The sequence below is a fragment of the Leptosomus discolor genome, chromosome 4, assembly GCF_034619465.1.
Source record: "Leptosomus discolor isolate bLepDis1 chromosome 4, bLepDis1.hap2, whole genome shotgun sequence".
Classification (NCBI taxonomy): Eukaryota; Metazoa; Chordata; class Aves; order Leptosomiformes; family Leptosomidae; genus Leptosomus; species Leptosomus discolor.
The window spans coordinates 10740467-10766508 of record NC_141394.1 but is presented as its reverse complement, the minus strand read 5'-3'; the positions used below and the strand labels follow the sequence as shown (position 1 = coordinate 10766508).

Below are 26042 nucleotides of genomic sequence, written 5' to 3'. Positions count from 1 at the left end.
CTGCCAGAGAGCCAAAAGCATCTTCCCAAAAATCCGGTTCAGAAATCAAAATATTTTAATTTTTATACCAATCCCTTCATGGATGAAGTATTTTTCAATTCCCAAAGGTGACTGCCTGACTAGTTCTTTCAAATCTCTTTGAGAGAGTGGGTGCAGAGTCAAGAGGCTTTACTTAAGTAAAGAAAATGAAGTGGCTGACTGTCCCATTTTGATTTCAGGAGTGAACAGGAAGATGTCAACAGGCTGTCCCTCTTTTCAAGTTCTTCAGAGTAACCAACAGCTTACACCAGACACACCAAAGTTTCCAGGAGCAGGTGTGTGAACAAGGTCCAAAACAACATGATCAGACAGCTGGAGAACTTAAGTTGGAGCAAAGCAGGAGACAGGCATGTATGTTTGCATATACATTTATATATTTAAATTTCTGACTAAGAAGAACAACACATAACCATTCCTCTGCTGAGAACACACCATTTTGATTTACAAGAGAAGAAAACCATTCACCTAGTGCTAGAAGACAAACCGAAAGACAAAGGAAGAAAAGTGGTTTTACATGGACTACTTCAGACTGAGGAAAGAAAACTAAGAATTAGCCAGCTGAAAACAGACCTCTGGTCTCCACTCTCCTACCTGCACAGTGCTCCAGAGTTGTCAGTACATTAGCAGCAAAAAACACACGCAGAGGATGGAAACAGCTTGAGGAAAGAAGGAATTTCTGTTGTGCCACCCGGAAAAAGAGGCAGCACCGAAAAGATGTATTTTTTTTTCCATCCACAGAGAAAAGAGGTAAAGGAGTTTATAGGTAAATACGCTGTACAACACCCTGAAGCCAGATTTCAATGCTCTAACAGTCTCAGGTGCTAGCAAAACATGAAAACTCATCCGGGTGGCGGCCTGCACCTACCTCTGACAGACACTGGTGAGGTTTATTTCTCCTGTATTTTGGACGGTGCACTGAGGTTTTGCTCCTTGCTGTCAGGCTGGGAAAGGAGGGGTGGGAGGGCACTGGTCATCTCGCATTTGCTCGTGCTTTTGCCGTGCTGCGGCCTGCGCATCCAGCTCCCAAACCTCTCCAGGGCCGCCGGAGCAGTTCGGAGCCACCTGCCCCTTACCCCAACCCCTTTTTCCGACTCGGTAGCCTTGGGAACAAACTCCTCCTCTGGAGCCGATCATGTGCAGGAGGGGGAGCCAATAAACGCCGCATCTAGTGTTTGGTTTCTCCGCAAAGTGTCGTTCAAAATCCGACTTCAGCGGGAAACTCGATAGCCTTTCCCCATCAGGGCTGTGGCGGGGTGCTTTCCGCAGGGCATTACCTCTCCTGGCAGCAGGTGCCTTTTTTGTCTAGTGTTTTGTGGGAGTCCAGGTCTTGAGCACTCCCTTGCCTCTTTGCTGCTTCTCCCTGCCGCTCCAGAAACAGCAGTTACAACCTGGAGACAGAATAACTCTTTTAGAATGTAATTCCTGAATAACTCTTCTCCTATTTTGGGAATATCTCTGAGAAGAAAAATCTAAGAACCAGCACAGGTTTGCCAGCAAGATGCAAATATAAACTTACTACATTTAAAATAATACAGTCCTCCCACAGAGAGGACTGTGAGTTGTGCCGGGGGGATACAGATTCAGAGGAAGGTAATGGAGTAATTCATGCCAGCAGAGGCTCTACTTACAAAATACCGGGCCATACCTGCCAGCCATTTCAGATTTGGTTAAAACCATTAATAATAGCTTTAGCTGTTAAATAATCATCTTATTTTGGGGAGGAACCCTCTCCAGGAAATGACTCTGTCTGAACCTCCCATATTTTTTCATATGGCACATATCAAACATAAAGGTTACAGAATCTGCCGTTCTCTTTACAGGATGAGCTCAGACACAGGGCTGCATCATCACTGCCTGCTGCCATGTCTGGCTGTACAATAAGAGCATCCGGCCACAGTGCCTCAGGTGACTTTGGCTGTAAGCCATCTTGCAAGAAAGCTCGGCACAGAAACCTCTGATCTCAGTAGAGGGGTATGTCTAAACACTGTCCAGTCGTGTACACAGCCTGCTAAGATAGAGATAAATGCTACACAACCATCGAATTAAATGACGTGATGGCTGCCCTGAGCATTTTGTGCTTCCCTCTTTTCGTGAAGTGAGTAACTGAATCTCAACGAGGGAAATGCCTTTATCGTAATAATACTGGATAACTCCGAGTAATCATGGAATCTTTTATTGATTTAGTGTTAGAATGAGGACTTATCTTTGATGTCCCTGCTTTTGTGCATCTTGTTAAGTTAGTCCATTCAGAGTGCACAATGGCCTGTTTCTCTGGAAGGGCTTACAGTAATATATAGAAAATCAGGGATTGTTATTGCTGAAGTGGCCTCAATGTTGTTACAGTTATAATGCTTGTATAACAACAACAACTTAAAAGTTGTAAGGTTTTGGTGTTGTACTGTCATGACTCTCTTCTGATTCCTGGTTCCTGATTCAGACTCTTGTTTCAGCAGAGTGATTCTGTATATGTTACATCCGATCGGTGAAAGTTCAGATGCAGAGAGAAAATCTGCAATTCTGAATTCAGATACCTTGAATTCACCTCCTTCAGTTGTGACAGCACTTGTTCTGTCCTTGAAGGGACCAGTCTATTCATTACCTTGGCTTGTTGCTTTTCAGTTTGCTTTGAGCAACTGAGGGACCCAGAGCTGTTTTGTGCCAGAGACAATATTATACAGAGAGACTTTTTAATGTTCACCAAAGAAAATTCTTTCTTTTCAGACTTCAAAGGCACGTGCCTTTTCGAACACAAAAAGAATGCAGAATCATGGGCAGCTTGTTTCTGTTTCTCAGCTTTGTTCTTTCCTTTCTCTGTCTGATTTTTCATATTTTACCTCAGGCCTGTCCAGAAAAGCAGGCTGCTTCTGCGGCCTGGAAGGAAGATGAACTCAAATCCAGCCTGGAATCTGAGCAGAGCTTTCCTGTGTAGCCCTAGGAACGTCTCTCTAAAAACAGGTTTTGAACATTGGTAGTTGACTGCAGCTCCTTTGAGGCCGTACAGTCTTAATGTGTTTCTTCCTGTAATTTCTTATTTTAGATGCAAGGCTGACATTTTAGAGTTGAGTTGATGGATGTGTTACAGTCAGCTCAAGCTGATTGGAGGTGAGTATAGAAAAGCCGTATTTACTATTTACTCGTTTCTGTTTTTTTTTATGTAATGAGCCTTCAGGGGAATTGTTACCCCAAGAAGGAGTGATTCACTTCTTAGGGGATCCTGGGTTGTGTCTTTTGACACTTGTATTTTGTTCCATCCTACTGCAGATTTAGGTGAATGGCTTCAGGACTCAGGGGTGGGGGAGGAAGAAGCTGGGGCCACTGGTGCTTGAAGGCCATCTATTATTATTTAAAATCCTGAAGCTCTTCAGCTTATACAGAGCTGTGTCTGGAAGAAAAAGAGAAGTTGTGCTGTGCTCAAACCAGTGAGCTAGGAAAAAGCAGCACTGCTTTCATTTTTCGGCCTTTTCATGCTTCATATATGACCGTGAGCAAGTCGCTCATTCCCTCTGTATCTGTGAAAGCCCCACATTTCTGTCCCCTTTTGTCCACCACCTTTAATTCCCCAGCCAAAATGGCAGCGGCAGATGTGTACAAAATTTAAGAGCTGAATTTCCTTTGATTTCTAGGTTCACCTTTAATCTGACCTAACAACTTGCCAGCTCAGGGACCCAGGTAAGATCAGTAACACCACTTTGAATGCTTAGTAAAGATTCTGCTTGCTTTCTGAAAGGGAAAAGCACAGCAAATGCCTGTTGACTAAATGTGAAATGTTGGCATTTAGATCAACTTAAAACTGTGACAACTGATGCTGCCAGCAGATGGGGGCAGTATTGCTCTGATGAATTTCATTTGCAAAACAAACTCGGAATATTTGAAGGGAAAAGTCAGAGCAGCCGCCAGCAAAGAGGCAGTGCCTTTACGGATGATAAATGTAGGGTTTGATTGTGAACTCTGAAAAGTGAAATCAGTGGTAATTTCTCGTGCTTTAGCAGTGTAGTGCTTGGCAATTGAGGAAAATGGTTCTGACATGACTCTATTCCAAATTTATTTTCTCTTACACTGAAACTGTGCAAAATTGTAATTCAAATGTATTAGTCCGTGGACAGCACTTCTCTGAACCAGGTCTCTTCTTTTGCACCCCAATAGAGGCTATGTCCTGAGAGGAACTCCTCGAAGAAGAGTTCTTTTCTTGTAGCAAACAGTGCTAAGGCCATTGTGCTATTTGAGGTTCTTGCCAGAGGCAAGATGCGAAAAAAAGGTTTGTATTTAATACTTTTGAATGTTTATATGTAGGTGAATGGTGAATATTGCTCTAATTGAAGTCAGCACTGAAATTTGTTTCTTGGAAGAACTAGTTTGCAGATAAAGCACAGCAATGCACACCTCCGTGTTGTTAATTCTGCTTTCTTCATCGATAGTTGCTGTATGTTATTACGTTATCTTGTGCTGGTTTTGTTTGCATTGTGCCTGGCAGGAAGCTGGGCTGGCATTGCTGCTACCTCTGGTGTTCCAAAAATCCTTTGCGTTTTTTTGGGGCATTGCCAAGAGGTTAGCATCATGAGGATAGCCCAGACAGTTTTCTCGATGAGAAAAGTAAGAGTAACACAGAGGAGAGCTGGGTTCTATGAGCACTTGACAGATTTTTAACTCCTGCGTGGAATAAGAGCTTGCTGAGAAAGCCCTTTTGGGGTGATTGATCAAACTTTGTACCTTAGCTGGTCATGGGTCTCTGATGTGTGCAACCACCTGTATGGGACCTTTTTAAAGCTGGATTATTAGCATAAAGGACTAGCGAATCTGGAGGTAGTAGGGGGAGAAAATTGTATGCTTGCAGTGGTGACAAATTTGATGGCAAAAAAGATGTTGGATTCAGCACCTGAAATGAACTGCAGTGCTGGAGTAGAAGACAAACTACCTCAGAAATTATGTTGATAACTGTTAATTGTCAGTCACTGTAGGCAGAATGAGAAATCCAGCTCTGACTGAAATTCCGGTGTCTGCAGAGATTAGGGGTAGTGACCAACGTTTTGTATTGGAAATTGATACATTCTGAAGAAGTACCTTGGCTTGTTAACAGGTTGGTGTGTTCTCATGCAGTCTTAAATAGTCCTGATGGCTATGGATGGAAGGATGTATGGCCCCAGGAGACAACTCCTGGAGCCTTAGCCTGTCTCTGGAAGGCCGGGGGGCGGGGGGGGGCAGAAATGAATTTATCTTTGTGGTGACTTGGAATGAGTGTTTTTACAGTGAAATACAGAGTGTAAATCTACAGAAATGGATTTGAGTCAGGCTAAAGGGTGAGTTCTAGATATAGGCAATCTGTGAGCCTGACCAGCTAATGAAACTCAGCCCCTGGGAGGGGAGCAGAAGGGACAAAGCTCAATATAAGCAAGGATTGAGGATCATCTACCATGAAAAATAAAAGGAGGGGCCCCTTTTCTGCGCTCTTCTTCATGACTGTTGGGAATGAGAGCTGGGACACATGGGGCAAATAGAAGGCTCTGAGGAAACTATAATATCTTAAAGGGAATGGGAATGGGGTGGCATGAAAGGTGTGAACAAATGCAAATATTTCTAGTTTTAGAGTCACAGCTCCAAAGCTTTTCCCCCACAGTTTATTATGGGTTTGTTAACAGAAGATCTTCATGGCTTTCAAAGCCGAAGGAGAAATAATGCACATCCCCGGCGCTACAAGATCAAAAGTGCAGGCACCTTAGGGGCATAGGCACTAGTATTTGCTTACTCAGCTATGCCAGCAGGAAAGGGAATGATCGGTGGGCTGCCCTCTCTGTCATCCTGTTCAAGCGACAATAAAAAAAACAGAAAATTTTTGGAACACCTTCCGTGATATATGGTGTCAACACCTCTCTAAGTGATGAGTCAAATGCCAAAGCCCACATGCATCTATGCCAGAACAGATGCACCCACTTCGGGAAGTTCTACAGCAGTCATTGGCAACTGCCTGCATTAATAAAAGTGTTTGAAGTTCCTAGTGTTACTTCTTATTCCAAATATTGGGAAAGCATTGACCTTGTATGACAATGTAAACGGGGGAAAGAACTATGCCCTTGGAAGCTGGTAGGCTCCATGCAGAAGAAAAGCACTTTATGAGAGCAAAATTATTAGCAGTGCTCTACTGTGCTGGTTTGGAACGGGTCCATTGTTTTTTTCAGCAACTGGCAGTTTGGATTGTTACAATTCCTTGGCAAGTACAATAGAAAGATGGTGGTTTCCGGGGGCATAATAAAAGGGAGAGCCCCAGCTTTTGCACACTGCATTTTATAATTGCATGCTTGATGTGCACAATTGGGCAGCACTGCCTTACTTGCCTTAATCCATCTCTCCCTCTCTCTCACTTCCTCACCCTCCCTCATAGCAGCAGTAGCTGCTGCAGCTTTGGCAGATCATCGCGGAGAGCATAGAAAATGCAAAGAGCTCAGCTATCATTTTAACATTTTTCCCAAAGGATTAATTTCACCTGCTTCTCCAGTTTTCCTGATGGACTTTTTTGCACTTTTTAATCCAACAAGTATGGAGTTATTTCACACATTAAACCCCTCTAAATAGTTTTAGGAATGGACTTTCTCCTCCTCCTCCCCCAGCCTTTTTTTTTTTTTTTTTTTTGACAAGTCAGAAAATTGTGAAGTAAGCGAACAGAGTAACTGAGAGCTCGAGAGGGAGAAGACGCTTCCATTCTTTTAGTGCAGTGGGCTGAGGCAAAAAGGCCATTGTAATGGTAAATTGCACGCAGAAAGGAAGAAAAGGCTGATAATCAATCACAAATGAAGCATTCGTTTGGATTTTGGCAATTTGCTGGCCAGCGGCTTTTAAATCTATAAACTTTTTTTTTTTTTTTCTTTTGCCCACGTCTTTAAAAGTACTAGTTTGATACACCAAACAGGAAGAGAAATCTTGACAAAGATATCATGCCAGAATACCTGGGAATAGCGAAAGCACAGTGCTGAAACAGCAGTAAATCTTTGCAATTCCAAAGGAGAAACAGGATGCTGAAATGTTGATGGGAAACATTTTTAACTCATCACCTTGGACTTCAGCTCTGAAGAAAAATTTTCCGTCTCAGACTCTTCTTGTTTCACATATTCAGGGATGACTTGTGGTGGGCTTCTGAGGAGTTTCCTTTCCAGCTTGATGGTTCTGTGATTGCCTGAGTGGGTTTTGTATTTGACTGAGTATGTGGTAGGACAGATGAGGATGTTAGATAATATTAACACCAGCATATCATCCTCAGAGTCCAGCATTACCCATAAAGGAAGATACATCTACCTGGAGGCACTGCTTCAAGGAGGCGCTCCATGGGGATTCACACTGAAAGGCGGACTGGAGCACGGGGAGCCATTAATCATCTCAAAGGTATTTTTCTTATTTTAAATGAAATGCAAACAAGTTAGGAGTGGTGCCCGATTTAAAGGGCAAGAGTTGTAAAATAATACTGAAATGTTATATTTGACACTGTATTTGGCTTGGTTTTGAAAACTGTTGAGCACCTATTGAAGTCAGTGGGTTTGCGCCCGAGCTTACGTATTTGAGAAATGCATGAGAGCTCTTGGCATTGTTGAACTATCAAAGTGCAGGTTTTGTCCCACAGGAAGCACCTTAGCTTGCAGAAATTTGCTCTATTTATTTCACTACTATGAATGGGAGTAAGTAGGAGACTCTCATGAGGTGATCTTGTGTCACAAAGTCGTCGCATATCTGAGCATGTTCAGTAATCCATCACCACCTCTGCTGAAGAGAAAAGAAAGTAATTGCTTTAAGTCACATGATGCGATGTTGGCTAATTAGAAGTGTGCGTGTGGAAACAGAATAATAAATACTTGTACCTATTTGGTATGTGTATATATTACACTATGTTAGTGGTTTTCTCACCCTACGTACTTTACTTGATAAATATCTATTAAGTATGGTACACCTTGAAGATGTTTATTATTTTAATTATTCATGATCGAGTATTGTCGACAGGCAATTAGTAGTGTAGCTCACGAGGATATTTTGAGAGGAAAAAATGGGAGGAGTTCCTCATTCTCATCAGAACTGGGCTATTAAAAGTACCCAGGTACTTCAAGATGCAGATACTTAAGACAGCGGATTTTCAAAAGCATCGAATTGAACTTATGAATATGTAAAATAGGTTTGACCTATGGCCCTAAAACTGTCTTGAAGAAAGGATTTAGGTTATTCTGAAATTTTACCAGTAGTGGCTCTTAACCGTACTTCTTTTCTGCATCATCTGTCATTCTGCTTGCTTATAATATGCATTTATCTAGCGAGCTGCTAGTGCGTGTATGTACTTATGTCTGATCTTACTCCCTCCTGTAAACTGGGGTGTATGTGGGATGAGACCCATTCTCGGCTAAAAGAAAAAGCTGATGCTCAGAATTGATGTTGTTCGAATCCTGCAACTCGCTTTGCCAACACATTCACGTGAAGAATGTCCGTCACTTGGATAGTTCACCTGAAACGAATCATTTGTAATTAGTTCATCTACATGTTGAACGTAAAAAAGGTAGACTTTGTAAAAGTTCTTTCATCATGAAAGGGTTTTAGGAATTTCACATAATTATCTTTCTTGCAGGACCTTCTTGGAGATAGTGTGGCATAGCCACATGAAGCAAAACTAGCCTCAGTGAAATGGTGGTGTATTTTTTTAGTTTTATAAACATGAGGGACTAACACTTCAGTCAGGTTGTTCACTTTTATTGGTAGCGTTCTGCATGTGTGAGGAAAAAGTTTCTTTTTTGCTTTGACATTCTTCAGTGATGTAAAAAGCGCCACCCTCCCCCCCCCCTTTTTTTTTTTTAATTGGGGGCAGGGAGGCAGAGAGGAGGAGAGATGGCTCTGGCTGCTGAACATTAATTAATCTATGGGATTTGGTTTCCACAACAACCAGGCCTCTTAATGTCAAACATGCCTGGAGTGTGCGTAGTGCCACTGGGAGCTGTATGACTTGTGCCTGCCTTCCGTGAAACAACACTGCAAAAATGTGGTGGGTTTTTTTTGGTTGGATTCGTTGGTTTTGGGTTCAGTTTTGTTTTTTCTTTTCACTTGTAGCTGCTGCTTGGTTTGTGATATCAGTGTTAGCATTTTGGTTTTTTGCTTGTGCATCAGTGATGCAGAGCTGGAGAATGGCTTGCATGTGAAAGCTGTGCTTTCTGGAATTCACGCAGCACCTATAGCTGTTTCCTGGTTTCCGGTTTCAGCTGAGAAATTCCTCTTGTGTTTGAATTCACTGCGTGCTCTTCAGAGTTAACTGCATGTTAGTCGTTTAGCTAATTCAGTGTTCTTCCTCTGATTATACTGCAAAGAGTGGAGAAATTATAAGCTGAATTGTGTTACAGGTTAAATTCGGTACTTGCACAAGAGTACTTGTAGGTACAGTTCTGTAGAATCCAAGAATGGGTTGGGTTGGAAGGGACCATTACAGGTGGCACTAGTCATGCAGGTACACACTAGGAATGATCCAGTGACAATTCTAAATAATATTATCTATAAATATCAGAAAATGTAGATGTCAGTTTTTAATTTCTGATTATTCATAATTAAGGTATTTTATGTCTGTTTCAGCTCCCTGTTCTGTTTGGCAAATACATTATATTTATGTCCACTTAACTGCCTGTTTGCATTGACAGAGTGGTGATAAATGGTCTTAGCGTAACTAAAAATGTAGATTCCAGCCAATATTTAAGCTGGCAGCCATGAAAGCTTGGGACATGACTTAAATCAATCAAAGTAACACTGATGTATTGCTACAGAATACGAGACAGCAAATCTGTTTGAATGCAATAGCCCGTTCTAGCCATCAGCAACTGATACTTATTTGGGACCCACAAGTATTGGCCTGTCTCAGCTTCAGACCAAAGGCTTTGAGAGAAGCTAAAACCCAAGATGAGTGAATTTACAAAAGGCCCAGATGTACAAAAACTGGTTCTTGCAGCCTTGTGCAGTTATTTGGAAAGATTTTTCCACCAATAAAATGCCAAGAAATTACCCAAAAGCAATGGGAGCAACATAAGTTGCAAGAACCAGGCCTATATTCTCAGCTGGTAGAAGGTGCTCTGTTTTAGAGATCTGATTACCACAGTTTTAGTATCGCCTTCAGAATAAGAACAAGTTATCTACCACCTTTCAGTACAAGTCCCTTTGCTGTGTAGATGTGCTGCTGTGCAACAAGACAGGCTGATTGCTCAGTGTGTGTGTGGTTGAGTGCACAGATAGGCAAACTTACAGTTAAACACACTAGTAAATGCTTTGCTGAATCAGCCATGATGCTCAGCACATCATGCAAGCAAGTCTAAATCAACTTGTCAGAAGTGTTGGTTGTGCAGCTAGCATGAATTTAGGTAGTTAAAACAGAGGACCTTTGTATGCTAATGCCATTCTTTTTTTTCTGTGTGGAAAGACAAACCTATACTGAAGCAGTTTCACGACAGTTAATTCAAAATCCTCAACACAGGTCTCTTCGTAATGTATTTTGCTGGAGGTGAGGGCAGACAATAAACAAATTTATTATATCTGACCCACATTTCCCCCTCGCTACATAGGAAGCTGTTTTGACATTCTCTCTAGTCAACTTCTGTCTTGTTTCTGGACTGGTTATATACAACTCATTACATGAAGGCCTTAGAATCAGAACATGTTATGATTCTGGCTGTACAGGTCATTTAAAAGAACAGACTGATTTTCAGTGAAAAGAAATTTGGAAATGCTAACAGTGTGTCAGCAAAATGGAAACTCAGGGTGTTCACTGCCCTAAAGCAGCACGTAACCATCTTGGGAACGTAAGGAAGTTTCCTTTGTTTTCTGGAGCTGCCTGTTGGGCTGCAGCGCTTTAGGATTGTGTGTGGTATTTCTGGTCTGCCATCTAAGCACAAGCTTGTGAGGCAGCCTCAGAAATAAGCTTTGTGGAATCTTCCCAACACAAATCGAAGGAAAGAAGTGGAAGAATGGGCAAAAAGTAGTCAGTTGCATGTCCCTGTTCTGCTGCACCTCAAGGGAACATCAAAAATCAGTACCTAAATTAGCACTAGAATGTCACCGGTGAGCAATGGGACAGTGTCCAAAAGGATGCAAAACTACAAACTCAGTTTTCCCTTTCATATTGATTCTGTGGTATAAAACACGTTGTCAATGAAGAGCATAGGTGAGAGTTTGCAAAGGAGCTGTAGTCTTAACATTCTTCCTGGGGAAGAATTTCTCATTTATATGAGCTTAGAGAATAGCTGTCAATCAGATTCTTTACTTGGAACTGTTCACAGTTTCTCCCCATGTTTTCAAATAAATGCCTTGTGGAGGTGAAGAGGAAAAAGAGGTTGGGGGCAGTCGCAAAGCACCTCTCTAGAAAGAGCCTATTGTTATACTAATTTTTGCCCAGCTGAGAGAACTTTGCAAGTTTGCAGACCTCAAAGAATCCAGCCTACATCTCCAGAAAATGTGCTACGCATGGTTATCAAATACTCCTTTGGCAAGAAGTTTCTCAAGTTTTTAATTACTTTCCTTTATTTTAAACATCACTGTTTTCTTCTTCTGTCCATTAGTGTTTAAAAGGTAACTTGGTATCATAAATGTGTCACTAATACTTCAGAAACTGTAGGAGTCAAATCCCCTGTAGCGACCTGCACTTCCCTGTTTTCAGATCTTGGTTCATATAGTTGATACGAAATATTTCATGCTTCATATTCCATTTTTTAATGATACCTGTTGAGTAATTTAGAACCAGGTAATTTTGGCCCAGATTTGGGGGAGATTTGCTCACAGTGGAAACAAGTGGTTTTTTCACCTGGAACTACAAATGCAAAAATGATGGCAGGTGATACTGAATGTTTAGTTGGAATCTGATTTCCTTTGGCCTCAAAACCATGGTAATACCCAGAAGCAAACCCAGATTTCCATTTCCATATGACTTTTTTGGCTCATCCTGAGCTGTAAGATCAATATTGCAAAAGCGAAAGCCCTGACTGTTCTAAGCAGTTGAGGCAAAGTGGTAGCAGAAGTGTTCATTCCCTCTCAATTTCCTGCAAGAATTTTTATGTTAAGGTAATAAATTTTAATCAGTCTCAACCGTTTTGGAGCGAGGCGATCTTTTCTGCAGTTTGTTTCTCACTGCTACACTCAAACGTTTGGAGTAGCTGTAGCTGTTGTAGGCCTCTGAAACACCCTTTTATTCTGAGCTGCGTGTTGATGATACTAACAAAAGAGTTGTTTCTCTTGCCTAGGAACTAAAGCATCTAAAGCGTTCTTTCTCGGATAGTGGCTATGTGGGAACACTTTTCACATGCTGTGCTGTAGTTCTTCGGTTCCCTTAACTCTAAAGGGTAGGTCATTTACAGGGACCTCATGCCAGAAGCATGACACAAACTCTGAGGTTTACCTCTCAGCAGGGATGTAGGAAGCAATGGAAGTTTAATAATAATAGGAATAACTTGGGACAGAGCCTGAGAAATAATCCCGAATTCTTGTAAGGTGTTTAAACCTTGTTACGAGCTTGATCCAACTTCTGGTGAAATGAGTAGCCCTCTAGCAATCGGAGCTGGATCAGACTTTCTTCCACGAGGCTCTGATGCCTGTGCTACTTCTCTAATATTTTTGGTTACGATGACGTATTCACCCCACTTGAGTGAGCTTATAGAGCAGTTAGTGACATGTAATGAGAATCATTCCACCGTTCTTGACACAACAAAACCCAAAAGGCTGTTCTGGACCCCAGCTGGCCCATAGACACTTATCCCTGTCTCTGCCTCTGATCAGAACACTCAGAGTCAGCGTTCTCCCATTAGGTCAGTACCAGGAGTCCATTGCTTTCCCCACTTGAATGCCTGGAGTCCCCATAAACAAAATTAAATTATTTTATGCACTGACAGGCAAAGTTTCTTTGCATCCATTCCCCATATCCCTGTGTGTGACAAATGGCAATTTAGAAACCGTTAACCTTTTTGTAGGTGTGCAAGCACAAAAAAGACAGGCAATGCTTGCATTAGAGACTTGTCTGAAGTTGGTGGAGCCACGAGAGGCTTCCTGGCCTCGGCATGAGGACGTGAAACTGAGCCAGAGGCATGGTGACTTGTTTTTCTTTGAAAGTTTCCACACTTGTTCTTTTCTGGTTAGATATGGACTTTATTTTTCTCCTCACTGCTGAAGAATAGCTTGGGGCCTCTGTGCCGTTAATGTTTTAAAAACCTCACCGCTTCTCACTGTTTATCTTCCAGTACACTGCGAGTGGGCTGATGAGGGTTTCCATTTCAAAGCCATTGTTATGCTCATGCCTTCTTGCAGAGCATTTTCTGCACTGGTTATGCATTTAGGGCCATAGGTATGGATGTTGTGTATAATATGGCAGGTCCTTAGAAATGTGTTTTCTCTTGTGTAAGAACAGAACAGGAATGGTATATGAGAATTGTCCGAGTGCTCATCTCTTACTATTTAACTGCCTCAGCTTACAGGGCATGGAGGGTTGACATGTTCGTTATTCCTTCACTTCTTGTATTCACTGGGGAAAGCAGTAAGTGAAGACGAAGGGGGCAGTAATTTGTCTAGGACTACACCGTAATGTAATCGCTTGTGCTTGGTCTCAGTCCAAAGACAGGCAAAAAGGTGCTCCTGTGAGCAAAGAGAAGCCCAGACCTGCTCTGACTGGCATCCTGTCTGGGTCGTAGTAAAAAGATCAAGGATCAAACCAGCCTGGTCAGCAGAAATTATTTCTTCCCAATTCCCCTCTCTCTGCCCAGTACTTCTTTTAGGTTTGGCACTGGAGAAGGGTGTGCTCTGGGTGCTGATGAGCTACGGGATCATTTTGCAAAATCGTCTGCCTGTGTATCTGACTCCTGTTGCTAGACTATGGCAACGCACAGGGCAGATAGATGCCTGATCCCAGACAACAAGGACATGTGGATGATGCAGACCTTTGCTTTCAGAGCAGCAGAAGGGGACTGATGCTGTAATTGTTTCAGAAGGCAAACAGGCAGTTCCTCACCACTCTTCCTTGTTTCTCAGGGCTCAAGCTAGGGCCTCGTGAAAGACTGCTGATGCCAGCACAAGGGACAGGATCGTCTACCTTTTCTTAAAGCTAGGGAGTTGCTTGATGAAAAGGCTTCTATTGTCAGCCCCCTCCATTAGACTGCCGATCGTTCTCTAGCACAAAAAGACTTCTGTTCACTTCCACAGCACTGAATTAGCAATTGCAGACAAACTGACTGACTGACGTGAGCCGTGGCTTGCTGAGCATTGCTGCTGCACCAGTGAAGTTAGTAGGGGCTGTTCAGACTGCAGATAGGCTGTCTGAAGGGGTAGGGCCAGTTGGTCTTGATGCATCACGATGGGCCCATCTACTGGGAATACCTTGGTTGTGCTTATTAACAAAGATCAGCACAGATGGATCCCGAGGTGCACAGACAACTCAGCGATGTGACTTTTATGAATGCACATGTGGAAGGAAATTACCCTTGAAAACAGTCATACCTCTACGCTGACAAGGACTGGGGACAGTGACTGACAGGTATCTATCTCCAGTTGACCAGTCATGCTTTAGAGTTACCTCCTAACCAGAGATCTATCCAAGCTGTGAACTTTTGGTCCAAATCCACAGTGATAGCTGGTCTGAAAGATCAGATCTCCACCGCTGCATTGCAACCACATGATTTGCAAAGGACCATATGCAGTATAATGTCCTTTAAAGTAACAAAAAGGTGTAATAGAAGAAATATTTTCTACTCGGGTTCTTGAACAGAGAGGAATCCTGTGTGATTAAACACGACATGTAATCCTTAGGGTCAATAAATGGAGCCTTCGTAAATCCTGCCCTGGCTTTAGCTTACATGAAAGAGATTAGACAGAAAAAAGCTATGTATCCTTGTTTGCTTGGCTGTAGCAGGTATAACCAGAGTTAAGATTTACACTGATCCTAGAATGAGCACTAGAAAATGCACTCTTTAAATCAGTGTTTGTGCAGAATAGATGGTTGCTTCTGAAAAGCTCTACTACTTTCAGCCTTTCCCACGCATCTTGGGAGCCCAAGGCATAGGAAGAAAAACCATCATTGATAATAGAGCTGGAGCTGAGCTAATCTCATCTCAAATTTCACCAGTGTTCGCCTTCAGGATCTTTTGATGACGCTCAAAACTGTGGAGCACGAATCTAGTGTGGATCTATTGTGCATGAACTACTCAGACTTTGGGAGGGATCTTTGAAAGTGAAAATGAGATGAACTGTAATTCGCTTGCCAACAAACATCGGTAGTCAAAGAAAGAACACCCAGAGGCCTTTGAAAATAGACTGCTAACCGCAAAATCTGCCACATGTGTATTTCCAAAGCCTTGGGTGGATCACCATCTGGTGGCAGCAGAGAGCACTCAAGACCAGTGTCAGAAAACCCTGAAAAATGTGTTGGTACCCATCGGCCCAGGAGGCAAATCTCTCCCCGACTTGGGAGCTGAGAGACTAGACCTTGCCTTTGAGCATGACCAACAGAAACTGAAGGGCATTCTGCCATCGTTCTGGGGTCTTCAGGCTGCGTTTCTGATCCTACCTAGGAGAGGCTTTCTTTTCGTGTCCGACACAAACCTGCCCTTATGCTTGGAACAGGGAATATCCAGTTAATAATAGGAAAATACAATTCAGCATCAGGACTAGCTTGTCTGCAGGCAGATTTGGCATCCTCTAGCAGCCGAGCACCCAGCCACATCAACCTCACATCTTGGATTTGTTTCTGTGAAGTCAGCTCTGTGGTGTGCATTATGAATACCTGCCAGTGTGGGTACTGGACAGGACCAAGCCTGCTTAGTACACGTGAGATGTGGAAATTAGACCCTTGCGTAGCCCTGACTGTCACGCAACAGTGATGGTGCAAAGGTTGCTGGATATCTGGAGATTCCCTGAAAATTTGCCTTGGCTGGAGCGGAATATTGGTCATTGCTTTGTGTGAGATGAATATAATTTAGTAAGTGTATGTTTTAAGTGCACTAAATAGGTTTCTCCTTTTTCTTATAATCTCATCTCACATAGGCTGCCATATCTGTGTTTATGTCTCACCCAGAGGGTTCCTGCCTTCTTTGTAGGTCCACTTAAAGCCCTCAGCTTTGACTCACTTACTAGATCATGATTTCTGGACTGTATACTTCAGATGGACTTGCCAGAACCCTAGCTCTTCCAAGAGACTGAAGTCAGAAGTTGTTGAATGCCAGGAAGCATCCTTTCCCTGTGGAAGTGCAGTCTGTGTCTGTGTATCACACTTAGCACTTAAAGTGAAAAAGTGTCTTTTTAAATGTTGTAAATTTGCTTTAAGTGTAGGTTCATTCACATGGCTGAGCTGGAAGTAGAGTTCTGCTCCTCCCATTTTCAGCCAGACACTGGCTAAATCTGGTCCCACAACTCTTGTTACTTTGCTGTGAACTTAAAACAACCCAAACAAATAAATGATTCCAGGTTTCTTGGTCAACTGAAATTAGGAAAAGGACAACAGGAACTGACAACACCAGCTTATCCAGGACACAGCTTGTTAACATCCTAACTGGTATTCAAGCATAATATTAATTTTTCACACTTGCATTAAAAAATCCCACCAAAAAAAAAAATCAAACCCCAGTGAAGAATGATTCCTGCTGATAAGAAAATCACTGTGCTTAAATTTGTTAATAGAATAGGCTGTGGGATACATTTCAAAGCACGGGGTGAGAAATAAGCTCCCAAATCCCATTAAGAAATAACAGGATTTATGTGCATTCCTCCCATATATTAACTTTCCCCTCTGGAAACGTCTTGTGCTGAGCTGGTGCCATTTTTCAGGCAGGTGCAATGTTTTGCAGTTCCCACAGACCTCTCCAGATAATCTGCCAGCCTGAAAGCCGTGCCCTATTCTCACTCAAGAATGGGGATTTTCCGATGCACGGATGAATGACGAGTTTGGCTGACAAATGTCATAGCTCCATGTTCTACTGGGATTCAGTCACACATTCTGCAGTGATGCTGTAAGCAGTTTTGTCCTGTCCATATCAGCAGTTAAAATGTTTTAAAGACCGGCCAAGAGAGGTAGAAGAGATGCCATGTTTTAGTAGCCAGTATCGGTAGTGCGTCATTTTCTGAACTTGACTTGACGTATAGAGGTACAATTTGTGATGCCGAAGTCTCCAGGGAATTGGTTTGTGTTGTCAGTGGGGTCAGTTTTTATTTGCACTGCCAGATGTTTTTCACCTTTTTATTGAAGGCAAGTTTTTGAAAATAATGGCAAATCTTCACATTTGCCATTACTTATAGGAGTTTTCATTACTTTTTTCCTTTTGAAGGCATGGATAAATGTCAAATGTTAATTCACATAAAAATGGAGATAGACGTATTACAGAAACATTTGCCAAAGAAGCGACAAACAAATCCCTTTCAAAAAGTGGAAACAGTTCCATGGGGCAGAAGGAGGCCAGAAGGGTCTCTGGGATCCCTGAAGAAGATACATGTTGTGGCAAGAGCTGTTTATTTCAGAAGGATTGAAAGAACATACATTCCACTGCATGTTGCAGGAAATTCCCAAACACCTGTAGAGAACTACTGACTTCCTGATAAAGAGTGTTAACTATAGTCATATGGAAGTCTTTTTCTTGGTTTTCTGCTCAGCCTGTAATCAGTATTTATTTTTTCTGTCACGGTAGTGCCAGCAGGCAGTGTCACAGTTCAAAACTATGACCCCTTTATGCTGTTTATAAGTGCAATAAAAAAGTACGCTTCTAGGCATTCAGAATTTACAGTTATGATACAGTCACAAGATGTAAATGTAAAAAACCAAATATGGCAATGGGTGCAGAGAGAAGCGAGGGTGTTTGCAAATGCACCAGTGAATTTACTACCTTATAGGAGTTTATGCATTATTTAGTGTTGGATTTTAAGATGTTTGCAATGGCACGTAATTGCTGAAATAATCACGTCCTTGAAAGCTAACAGTAGTGCTGGATCCATTATTGGTGTTTTTTTTTTGTTTGTTTGGTTTTTTTTGGTAAAAATATGCATTATTTAAATGAACACTTCATTTAAAGAAGTGAATTCATCCCTAACGTCAGACCTCATGTTTTTAGGTGTTGATTGATGACCAGTCTTGCCAGTGGACTGAGAGAGATCCACATTTCTCAAATGCAGTCTCATAGAAACTGGGAAATGAGCTGATGGAATTCAGACCAAAGATCTGGCTGTTTTCCAGGAGCAAATACATGGCAAGACACATTTCCAGTTTCAAGAGAGAGGCTTGAAATGGAGAAAGAAATGTGAAACATTTGGAAAAAGAAGGGTGGGGTCAGGGGGGGAATCTTTATTTTATCAATGATCCCACTCCTCTCTCTCCTGCCCTGCTCCATTTCATGTTTGCTTAGAAGTGGTTGCCAGCATTTGTTGAATAGTGTCAGCGCAGAAGGGATGCAGCCACTGACCTGACTATAAGGCAACAGCAAAAGGTTAGTAGAATTAGTCTTGTACTGCAGACTTGTATTAATAGTTGTATTGTGGTGTTGTTGGCACAAACTCTGCAATTAAATAAGTTGTTGGCACTCTTCCCTAGGTTAAATTACTACTACTGGTCCCCCTGCTTGCAAGTCAATGAATACAACACTTTTGGGGAGGCAAGTTCAAACATTTTTGTTCTTTTGGGATTCTGCACATTTCTGATTTCGAGCTAAGAGGTTTCTGCTGGCTTTCCAAGTAGACCTCTGTTGTTGTTCTGTCTCTGCAAACAGCCCGTGCAAACTAATGCTGGAATAACCAAGGAGGGAAGGAGGTGGGTGAGGGGGAGAGACACAACAAAAGACTGATGTAGAAACAAATGCCCTTAGAAGGGCTCCTTGCTTTCTCTCATGCCTGGACCCATGGATGTTTCTTAGCACTGGGCTATTGTTGTAGAGGATTAGGTTTCCATCACAGCTTCATCAGGGGCAGTTTACCCTTTTTTATCAGCCCAGAAGGACAGCCACAGACATGGGGGAGTATTCCTGCCTATCCTGGCCCAAAAGTGCAAAACAGCCACTTTTTTCAGCCCAAGGCCCTCTTCCCACTCCCACTGTAGTCAGTGACAATTAGGTGTGTCCACTCACAGCAATACATCTCCTCAGTCCTGCTTGCCAGAAAACGTAGCGTTTCCGATTTATTGATGGTTCCTTCTGCTTTGGGAAAAGGAGTCCTTGCGCTTCTTCCCAAGTCTGTCTCTAATTTAGCAACAAATGTTGACCTGGCAGACAGCACCTATGTCTTGACCTGTTCACTAAGGGGTAGATCTAAAAATTGCTCTTCCCTGGCATATCCTGACTTTGTTTTTCTGCGGTGTTTTCAGTAAAGCTAGGGTGTCAACCTCAGTCTGACTTCTCTTCATGACCTACGTTAAGACTAAGACGCAGTCCGGTCCTTTGGGGTAGCAAACTGTAAACATCAGGCACAGTAACTGGAGATGCTTCGGTCTCTGTTTCCCTGTGGCCAGTGTTGAAAGGCAGCAAGACTGTGGGGAGACTGTGCTGCTTACTGTGTGAGCTGAGAAACTTGCACATGTAACGGTTTTCTAAGAAACTGGTAGTATACAGAAAAATGTCTAGGGAGAACCTTAATCTGTGCTTTCCTTAAGACTGGCTGTTACTTAATCAGTCATCAGATGTTAATAATTAACTGCATTTAGTGTTTTCCCTGTCTACCAATGACGTGATCTTTCTATGGCTTATATCAGTGTTTAATGGAGATTGAGAGAGAGTGAGCCACTAGCACATCAATAGAAGTTGAAGGTAGGAGAAAGGAGTAAGCAGAAACAAAAGTAAGTGCGCTTGAGTGACTCTGTGTCTCTACAACTTTTTGTGTATCTCATCAGCTGCTGAAACAAAAGGTTCCTCTGCTGGTTGGAGCTGAAGAGGACCAGGGTGAGCATCTATTGTTCTATATGTTTTATTATTCTCGGGCTGTGATCTTGTCAGCTCTCGTTAGCTTAACAGGTTGGACTGTGTCACTCCTTGGATGGGAGACTTTGAAATGCAATGAGAAATGACACAAAGTGGTTCAGTCCATAGCTCTGTGCCCTCTGAGTGAGTGCTGAATCACTGACCCAGGAGAGTCTGAGGTGGAGAGGGTGTGATAGCGCTGCTCTATGGGATGTTCTGGCTTTGGTGGTGAGATATTATAGAAGGTCAGTTGGTGGCGTATTTGACCAGAAGAAAAATGTGATCCCATGAGCCAAATTCTGTTTGGGATAAATTGCATACCAACACCAGCACCATCATCTGAATTTTCTCTTGTTCTAGAGCAACTAATGGTTGTGGGTAGCTGTTGTGAGATGCTTGTAGCAGATGGCAGTGCCTGCACTGAAATGATTGTATTTTTTTATATATATATATATATATACGTATATCTCTGTGTGTGTGTGTCAGCTGAAGGTGCTTTTAGTCTGTAATCCCATGAAGTACCAGGATGAAAAAAATCCATGCTTTTGAGTTGAGTCAGGATATAGGCTGGAACATAGAACTGGCAGGTAATACATAACTGAATTTGGAGGGGTCCCTGCACACCAATTGCATACTCTTCTCTAGGCTTAAATCAGTGTTTTGTAGTGAGAGAAAAATAGCGATTAGCACAGAAAATAGAGGTGAGAGGGCTAGGGAGAAGGGAGTAAATAAAAAAGTTCAATGCTTGCATAATGACGTAATTGCTTATGACATTTTGGTGGTGACTACAGAACTGGTGCTGGTTAAGAGATCTGATCTATGTATCCAGTCATCTCAGTTTTAAGCCGTCTTTATAATTCACAGGGGGTTGTCGTCTGCCCTTGTACTTTTGGTGACCAGTTGTGGACCAAGCAGAATACTCAGTCAGTTGTCTTTGGTTAATTGCTGAGTCTTCAGCACTCACAAGTGAGACTGCTTTTCTTTAGGGTAGTTTGAAAATGGTAGCAGTATCCTGCCATTTCTAATATAAGCATTGTCTTCCACCATGCCTGTGGCATTCACAAATGACCTAAAGGGCACAAAAGACTCCAATAGCGATTGAGCCTGAGTGCCAGTGTTGCGAGGCTCCCTACGACAGTGGGATACCGTCGGCCGTCTTCAGTAGCAGTACCTAGAAATCTGCGAGGCAAGTTGATTGTGCCAGAGTAGGGGTTTAAAGTATTTCCTAACAAAGTAGCTCAAGGTATAAATGAATACACATTATAAAGTTGCTAATATGGGAGCTAGGTAAAGAAGCCAAACTTAGAAAGACACCTCTCTGCATGTGAGAGACTGTGCTTTTCCAAACTCTGCATATATCCCTGTATCCAAAAAAAACCCCAAACCAACACACTAGGAAGGAAAAAAAAAAAAAAAAAAGATGATGGATGAAAGTAAAGTGTGGTTATCTCATAGCTGCTCAACAGGCAACTCTGAGATCCTTCTGGCAAGATCAACTGAAGCTGAATTTGTCATTGTTTGGCTTGTGTCACCCAGCTGGTCGGGTCAGAGAGCTTCTCTGACCTGAGTCCGCAAGTGATGGACAGGTCTGTAGAGGGCATTATCACAACATAATCACATGGAATGAAAAGAAAACCGTGTGACTTTCTTAACTTCCCCCCCCCTGTTCTCCAAATCTTTAGGATAATACATCTTTTCTTATTTTACTCAGAATCTGTTAATGCTTCTGTTATGTAATAAGGTTTTCACAGCAAAATATGGCCTGGAGAATAGTAAATGGAGCTTTTCCAAGGATCCACAAAGATCTGCAAAGATTCTGTTGCACTTCTAAAGGAAGCATTAATCATGGTCAGAAATATTTCCTACTGGGTTGCAGTGCGCTCTCTGGCTTCCTCTGTCCCTCAGGCACTAGTGGAAATTCCAACTGACAAGGAGGTGGGTTGTTTTTTTTCTGGTTTAAGTTAGCTAATGTTTTGGAAGAGAACAGGGTCTGTAAGTTCTTAGTGGTATTACTGCTCTTGCCAAAACCAACATCAGCTAGGAAGAAAAACTCTGGAAACCTAAAGACCCTGGTCAGGAGGAGACCAGAGGAAGAAGTCTGTTGGCCTGGGGACTTTGAAATTCCTTTTATCTTTTTGTATATCTGTATATATGTGTGTTGCTGGATTGTGGGGAGCGTAGGAGGAGACCCGCATTTGGAGCAGGCCCTGTCAAGAGTTTGGTTGTTCCGTTGGATTTCCAGGTTTTATTTAGTTGCAGTGTATTGACCGTGGCATGAAAACTAATACATGGAAAGTGTAAAGAACATAGAACGATGAAATATTCTTAGGTTGGTGGCCTGTATAAAGAGACTAGTTCATGTGGACCCTGAACCAAAATTGCAGTGAGACAAAAAGAACAGAAAAAAAATCAGAGGGTTTTGTTGAACGGAAAAGTTTCATTTGACTGTGTAAAACAAATGTAGGTGAACTTTGGAATTAAAACAATAACCAAAACCAAAACCAAAATACTCTGCTTTAAAAATGTCAAAGTTAGAATTCAACCCTTTTAAATTATTCTTTCTTCCCTGCCTTTTAGGGACCAACATCGTTTACTGCATTTAACCTGCATGTGGAAGCAGCCTTGTTCTTGCCACTCAGCATCACACTATGGCTAAATAATGATGCCCTGCTTTTGTCAAAATACGTCTTTCAAAATAAAGCTCTGCTTGAATGTGGAGCAATTTAGACTTGTACAACCTATGAATGACATTCCTTATTATCTTTGTGGCTTATTTTGACCTTTTGTCTTCTGGTGAAATGGAGCTGAAACTTGCCAGAATCCTGCTTTAAGACCTTTTCTTATTAGTACAAGGGATGCGTTAAGCTCCTAGGAGAATCTAGGTAGTGAGGTATAATCTTCTCAAAGGAATGGATGTGGTAATATCCCTGGATATTATTCCTGTGCATTTCATATTTCTGTTGCAATCGTGATGTTTCAAAACACATCTGTTACAGGGGTATGCAATGACAGCCACCAATTTGGGCCATTACTCTTTTTCCTCTTTGTGTATAGGAGCAATAAGGATGGGTCAGAATCACCCTGTGCTGTGTAGTCTGAGCAATAGTAGTTGCCAAGACAGGAACGAGAGGAAGGGTGTCGCAGATCAGTAGGTCTCTAACACGTTCATAAGTGCATCAAGAGCTGGCACTGTGCATCAGCGTGCGAATGTGTTCTGCTCCTCTTACAGCTCCCCCTATCTCCTCCAAGCACAGCATTGCAGTGAGGCCATAATGAGCACTCAGATGCCGGCCGGTGATGAGACACAGGGCCTGTGGCTAAAGGCTGTATAAAATTAATAATAGGAGAGGCAGTCAGGAAAAGCAATCCTGGGTGACAAATGTAGACTTGGTTTTGTTACGCGGCGTTGCTAGTGTTATGGCAGTGTGAGAGGTGTCAGCAGAAGAATCCCAAAACAGGGAATCATTCAGAACTGGGGGTTACTTTCATACAATGAGCTTTTGGTTTTTTCCCTCAAAGAGCTTCATATTTCTGCTTGCCAGAAATACAGATTCATTTTATCCTTGGCTACTGTCACAGTTTTACAATGGATAACAAAAATGTTTATGGGCCCCTTGATCCACTGCAGCCTATGGAGTGACGAGAATCAAGCAAGTGTTGGTCAGCAGGTCAGGGATGCAGGTGAATGTATCCTTTGTTATTCTTGCACTTGTGAAGTTGAGGTGCCACTCGTGTTAGGCAGAGCCTAACTTATTTTTCAAAAGGCAGCCTGAGGTCTTCTGGGTGGCATGTTACTTGAAGGAAAAGGCATCTCCACATGATTACTGGCCTCTTGATCAGGTGTTATTGGTAAATAATAATATTCACAGGATAAATATATATTGATTTACATTTTGGCTGTATATATTGTGTGCTGTTTAGAAAAACATTGTACACCGGTAGCCATTGTCCTCCCTGGTGGATGTACACATGCAAACTCTGGACTGGAAATGGCTTGTTTGATGTCAAACAGTCAGTGTCAACTTCTCTAGTCCTTAGACATCTTTGCAATTGAATACCTGCTGGCAGCGATCCACACACCAAACCCCTGTTTAGAGACTCAGCATTTAATGCAGGAGATACTTATTTTTGTCTTTTACCAACCACCAGTGGCTTGCAATTTTCCCTTCAAGCGTACCCAGGAAAACATCTCTGAAAATGACACTGAGCAATGGCACAAATGAGTAAGTGTGGTTTTGGAGACTATGACAACCTCTGATGGAGAGGGGTGCAACAGGTGGTGGGATGTACAAAAGGATGTTACACATCCCACAAGTGCATTGTCACCTAAATACAGGATTGACATGCTTTCAGTCTTTGTGTGTTGGGCATCTTTGGCTGCTTGGTGAGTTGAACAGAGTTGATGCTGTTGTAGAACCTCTTTTTCTGCTCCAAACTGATGAATCTAGTCGACTTTCTCTAGGATTTCTTGCTTGCCAACATAGTATCTATTGTGTAAAATCTTAGGTGAACCACAGCTGTGAAAAAAGGAAGATTACGTAACGAAAATATATTTTCCATGTTCCCTCATCTATTTGAAGTCAAGAGGCTTTGTTGCTGCATGGGGAAGTAAACACTAGCAAAGGCCTACAGCCTTCGTACCTTAGTGTTATCACACCTAAAGGTGGTTGCTTTTTACATTTCTGACTCGCTGGAGTGCATCTCCTGGGCACATGCTGGAGCAGAGAGATGTGTGTCCGGTTCTCATTTCCTCCTATATCCTGAGTAAGGAAGATAAACACACGCTGTCTTATACCCAGCTGTCTGTACCTTTTGGCTGTAAACAGTGTGGCACTGTCAAGGCATGCTTGGGAAAGATCAGGCAAACACAAGACTGCAAAACAACTGTGCTCTTAACGCCACTTCCTTGTGTGTGAAAGGCATTTTTAGCAGCCTTTCTCTGTCTGATACGCATCCATGAAATTATTTCTGTAGCTTAGTCATCCGAGGTTCTCCTTGGCTGTCCGTAAAATGCTGGCCAGATGTAAGACCTATCCTGTCCCTATATTGCATTGCCAGTAAGTAGCACTGCCAAAAATCTGCAGGGAAGGTAGGGGAGAGAGATATTTCTCTTTATTTATTATTATTGGTAACTGGAGCTGAGTGAAAAATGAATTTTCAGGTCACTGGATGTTAAAAAAATATTTGCACTTGATCCAGATGGTTTGTTTCAATAACAGTTTTAGTTTTGACAATTCCCAGAAATAACTTCAACTACTAAAATGAAATCAAATAATGAAATTTTAATTTAAACTGAAAAATTAAAAAACTTTGTTTTAAAAATAGTGAACTTCAGGCTGTTTTCTTTTTTTATGAATATCTTACCAGAATCAGTATGTGTTTGGAAAATGTTCCCACTACTGACATGTCAGCAACTGGACAATCACCCAAGTCACGTAGGCATTAGAAAAGTTGATGAGCAGTCTTTAAAGCAAAGTAGGTGAGAACTGCATTTGCAGAAACACTTGGTGTCCAGGGAGGTTTCCCTGGTCCTTAGTTGTAGGACTAAGTACTCCTAAAAAATCTTTCTCACTCGAGTTCCCTGTTGGCTACTGCTCTTACGTATTAGTACACAGAAGCTCTCACCCATGGTGTCTTTCCACCCAGAGGGGATACTGTGGCCATTTCCCTGTGAATACTGCAGTGGAGAGAGGCTGGGAAAAAGAGGACTGTGAGGTTACTCTCCTACGATGACCATCATCCCCAGGACTGTCGAGGGGATGTCCATAGGAGAACAGGAATTCCTGCTGCCTGAGCTAAAAAGCTCGGCTCTGAGCAGAAGGTTGTGAAGATCTGGGTAAGACCAAGAAGGAGACGCTGTGTGCTCAGCATTAGTGCTTAATGCGCCCCCACAGCCCCAGATGCCAAAACCTTGTTATTTCAAGTATTCCAAATAGCTTCTGAGATTTGTCTCTAAATCTAGGGATAGCACTAATCCAGGGAAAGAGGTTTTGGTAGTGTAAGGCCTTGTCAGTAGAGCAGCTTGTGAGAGTGAAGCAGCTTTTCTTAAAGCTGGCGTGTATACACCAGTCTAGTACTTCTGTGCCAGTGTAAGCTGTTGACTTTGCGCTA

At 42.3% G+C, this 26042-nt stretch overlaps 1 protein-coding gene across 1 annotated transcript in view; it reads left to right on the top strand.

Moving 5' to 3' along the window:
- The first annotated feature begins 7335 nt into the window (after positions 1–7335).
- SHROOM3 (shroom family member 3) overlaps positions 7336–26042 on the top strand; it is a 151593-nt gene continuing 132886 nt past the window's right edge. Inside the window, exon 1 of the mRNA XM_086463812.1 lies at positions 7336–7407. The gene's annotated coding sequence lies outside the window, so the exon portion shown is untranslated. The remainder of the gene's footprint in view (positions 7408–26042) is intronic.